This window comes from Bos taurus, chromosome 7 (genome assembly GCF_002263795.3).
Source record: "Bos taurus isolate L1 Dominette 01449 registration number 42190680 breed Hereford chromosome 7, ARS-UCD2.0, whole genome shotgun sequence".
NCBI classification, from domain to species: Eukaryota; Metazoa; Chordata; class Mammalia; order Artiodactyla; family Bovidae; genus Bos; species Bos taurus.
In genome coordinates, this window is record NC_037334.1 from 29282605 (window position 1) to 29287871 (window position 5267).

Here is a 5267-nt window from a genome sequence, read left to right on the forward strand (position 1 = left end):
GAGTTCTCACTCCTCATCTTTCTGACCCTTCAGCATCAAATACAGATTTAAACAGACTGGGGTGGGGAGTGTCAATGGACAGCAAGAGGAAAACAGTTTAAATTGAGTGAATCTTCCCTCCAGCTAGTCCATTCTGCAAGTGACTATACTAGCAAGAACTGGAGATGGGAAGATGAAAACTCAGGTACCCAGGGCCTCCTGCTGTGCGAACATCTCACCACACTGAGTGTGACTTTAGCAGTTTAAAGATATGTGCTTTTCATACAACAGATATGTGCTGAACATAAGCCAATTGCTTATGCCATACATCATTGAAGAAACTGTATGTTTCTAGGCTATGAAGTTTAGGGGGACAATATATTCTTTCTTTTTATTAGAAGGATCTACCAACTCCTCAAAAAGAGGAATTTGGGTTCCATTCCAAAACAGTACTAATGCAGAGGCCCCAAGATGGCCCCAGTGATTCTGCATCCTGGTACCCAAGATTTTCAGTCGTCCTCTCCACAGTGTGTTTATTGGAAGGTCTGTTGCTGAAGCTCCAATGCTTTGGTCACCCGATGTGAAGAAACGGCTCATTGGAAAAGACCCTGAAGTTGGGAAGGATTGAAGGCAAAAGGAGAAGGGGGCGGCAGAGGATGAGATGGTTAGATAGCATCATCCATTCAATGGACATGAATTTGAGCAAACTCCAGGAGGTACTGGAGGATCGGGGAGCCTGGTGTGCTGCAGTCCATGGGGTTGCAAAAAGTCAGACAGAACTTAGCAACTAAACAACAATTCCACAGTGTAGAAAGGCTGCTCCACATGACAAACAGAATTGATGGAAATGATGGTCTTTGACTTGTGAGACTCATGAAGGACATTGCCACTTTTGCTTGCTGTTTCTAGAAATGCTTGCTTTCTCTAGATCAGTTGCTCTGAGGGAAGCTGACACTCAAACATCCCTAGAGGCATTCTATATGACAAGAAACGGAGGCCTCCTGCCATCTACCAGCACCCATTTGCCAGCCCGTATGAGGGAGTCGTCTTAGAAGTAGGGACTCCAGGATCAGTACAGGGTCAGGATGACCACAGCCTCCCTTAGAACCACTGATGTGCCTCATTCCCAAATTCACGACCCACAGAAACTGGGAGGTAATAGACCATTATCACTAAGTTTTGAGGCATTCTGTTATGCAGCAGTGGATAACAAATTCAATTAGAGTCCTGAAGGCCCTCAGGGACTCTAGAGACTAATTCCATTTTCCATAAAGCATCTAGTTTGAGTAAAACTGTGGGTACAGTGGTTCCAGAAACTTTAGGCAGAGCTTCAGGTGTAGTTTATACTGTCTCATTAATCCATGTAACAGCTCTGGGAGGTGGAAGTTTTTTATAATCCTATCTCACAGATGAGGAAATTGGAGTCCAGTAAATTCCAAGGTCACTTCAGTAGGACTGACTGGCTTCAGTGCATGCATACAATGTTACTAACTCTGTTCTTTTGCTAGTTACTTCTATTTTATCTGAGATGTTAATTTGTTTTCATTTTTCTCTAAATGAGATGCAAAGTGGGTTACAAGAGCAGAGCTATTTCACTCAACCCCTTGTGAAACCTGAGTAAGGCAATAAACCAAATTTCTGTGAAATCGGAGATCCTTAGAACCTTGTATTTTCATAGTAAAACAAACTGGGTGAGGAGGAAACACGTTACTTTTCTTCTGCTTTTTTTTTTTTAGTTGCTTGAAATAGCTTTGTTTATACTAAGTAAAAAAAAACAAGTTTTGTAGAGATTATCATTTCAATATGTTCACAGAAATTTTATCAGTCAAAAAGCCTTAGTTTGATCCTAGAAAGTGGAATTCATCATGCTCAGCAAGAAGTATTTTCTGCCTTAAACCAATGCAACAATTGATTTTTCTCTTCAGTTACTAAATCCTCCCTTAATCTTTGCCTTATTTTATTAATAGTAGCTATCCCTGTTAAGAACTACATGGCTGGGCTGTATAAATGTGCCTTGAGTATATAATTTTAAAAAATTCTTTATAAATGCTTCTATAAAGTAAATACTAATGCTATCCTCATTTTACAGATGAGGAAAACAAGGGTCAAAAAAATGCTGTCTTTGTCCAAGGGCACCCAACTCAGAAGCAGCAGATTTGGGATTTGAACACACATCTGCCTAAGCCCAGGGCTATTATGCTTTTTTTCCACTATTGCTCCCACCTCACTCTGAAAAGACTGACAAAATATTGAACATACAAGATCAAATAGAGTAGATGATCAAATAGATCAAATGATCAAATAGAGTAGAAGCCTATTGTAAATGGCTTTGGGATGCAGATTTAATTGTTGAGTTGCTGGATTTCTGCGTTGTGGTTTAAAATCGTTTAGCTGTGACAAAAACCAGTGACATGAAACCAGTTCTTGTATGTGAAGGGTTTTAGAGTATACCTTTACTTTATTATTATTGCTTTACATACGATCTGTTTCAATTTATTTTATTTAGGTTTTTTGTTGTTGTTAAATTATAGGTGACACTTTTAAATAGTGAAGGAGTGTTTTGTGATACGTGGATTTCCGCAGTCACTAAATGTAGCTCAGGCTTTTATTCACCTGCTTTTTGTTTGTGAAAAACCATTTTTCCTTCAGATTCGGTCCTAGTAACCGTGGACCTGCTTGGTGGTAGGGTCAAGGCTGCAGTGCTCGTTTCCATGTGCCACTCCTTGTGATTTTGGCAACACATTTGTGCCCTCCTTTTAAAGTATTTTAGATCTAGCATGAAATGATTTTGGGTCAATGTGGGTTTATGTTCACCTCTTTCTTTCTTTTTTTTTTTTAGCTTGGAAAGGAATAGCAATTGTAAAAGTACTTTTCTAAGTCTCAATGTATTTCAAGTTCTGCTAGAACAGTTTTTGATTTTCTTTTATTTTTCCCTTCTGTAAGGTCATTCTTTCGGAAGCTATAGCTATTGGTTGCTGGGGTAATAAACATATAAATATTTATAGGAATGAAGAATAGTTTTTCCAGAAACAGACTTTTATATTATCTTTCCCAAGTCACCTTTGATCGTCTCATTTGAATTTAACATTACTGAGCCCAGTGATTGTACACAAACTCGAGTCACCCTAGGGCTAACCGTACTAGATTTCCTGTGCAAGAAAGGCTCATGCACAGATAAAAATTTCTTCATGAAACTCTAGAGAGAATATATATCAACTCAGAGAATTCTTTTGAAAAAGAGCAAAGTAAAGGAGTTTGGCAAAACTTACCCTGAGGATAAATTATACCCTGTCTAGTTCTATAGACATACTGGGCTGAAGAAAGAAATGGAAATACTAGTGACCTAAATGGGCCAATTAAAGTGAGGAAAAATAAATGCAAATTAAACAATAACTACTGGTTTATGCTATTATGTGTTTTTTTTTCTAATTTGAAAAACCAACTTCATTCAACTTTTCTCTTTCACTATTGATGCCTTTGTAGAATCAATAAATCCAGTTTAATCTAGTGAAGCATCCTTCCGACTCTAATAGGCACAAAGGTCTTTCTCACATGTATAGAGTTTATAAAAAGTTTCGTAAGTTGTAATTATGACATACATTGGAAAAATTGGTAACAGAACTTGAAATGGTCTTATAAAGGACAAGTTGAAAGGTGGATCAGACGCTGCTCCTGCCAGACAATGGTGTGTTTAGAAATTAGATTAATTAATTAATGGGTTAATTAATATCATTATTTATAAATTACCTGCTGTAGGCATGCTACACTAATAACTCAATTGCAGTCATGTTGAGAGTATTTTGGATTTGGCAGCTATCGAATTCTTTCTATCCAATTTTGTGCATTTCTCCTAAGATAAACAGAGGGATGGGAAAGAAAATACCTCCGGAATATTCTGGAATCTAGCATGTGCTGCCTCTGTGACCTGTATGTCTTTGGTGTTGGGCTCACAGATATCCTAGAATGCATTTCTATACAGGAAGAGAAGAGGGGCCACAGGGAAATGTCAGGGTCCTGATGTCCTCCATACAGCAGTCCTGTGTGATAGCAGAGATTGAATGGATTAATGATCTGCAACTAGTAACTAGCTGTTTTAATTCTTATTGGCAAGAAAGGCAATAATCAAATGACTCCTGTGGGAATGAATTATAATGCTGTTAGCAATAAGCCTTCAAGTGAATTATACTAATTAATTTCTGTAGGTCAGAATTATCCATCACCTCCATCATAAAAGCAGGGAAGCCTCAATCCAGAAAAACAAAGTTGCCTTTCAAAAGCTTTTTAGAGTGGGCATCCAGGGATTGGAATTTGTAGCTTTGCATCCTGAAAGAACGGGATGTTGAATTTAGAGATTCTGCATAATGCCCAAAGGTTTAACCCTCTTTCTTCTCTATAGAGGTCATGCACTAGAGAGAGGAGGAGCGAGTACTTGGAGGACTCAGTAGGAATGCTCTTACTGGCAGTACTTGTGCTGCCAATAAACAAATCAGCCCAGAAGACTCTCGTGTGTGTACCTTTGAAGGCATGAAATTCTCACATACACAATGGTGATTCAATAGGCTACGGCCCAGTAGGACTACTCTTTAAAAATTAAAATAAGATTGAGTTTTCTATAAGAGGAAACAGCTCTGCCTTAGAAATTGGCTTCACTGGGCTCTCTGAATAAGAGCTAATCTCAGCCTTCTGTGACTATGTTTTCTTGCGTGTGCTATCTTATATTAGTGCAAATGAGTAAAAAAGCAGATCACATAGGAAAGAAAATGATTAAGTTTATTCTTCAAATGTTAAGACATCCACCATTCAGTCTTACTAATTCAAAAGCAGAATGTACATAACAGGTTTTCTGCCATTTTAGAGGGCATATATGCTAATACAATTTATTTGAATAAGATGTACATTTGCTCATGCTGGTAGACTTTTGTCACATTAGTTTAAGAATTCACCTTCTAGCTATGTTGGCTCCATGACAGGTATACTTGGGACCACAACAGCATAATGTATTTAAAATGTTGCATGCTTTCCAAACTGGAGGCAAGTATGTCTAGACTTTATTTGTTTTCACAGCTAGTGCATTTGTGAAGCCATTTACTATGAATAGCACAAGTGTACATGTCAAAATCTTGTTCCTTGCTGCTAGGCATTCTAGATTTTGGAGTTTGGTATCATTTTTCAGCTCCCTCAGTGACTATCACCCTTATGTGGAAGGTAATACTTGATGTTACATCTTGTAGCCAATGACAAGATAAAGGCATTATAATTCATGACCAAGTCAACTCTCCATTTTGATA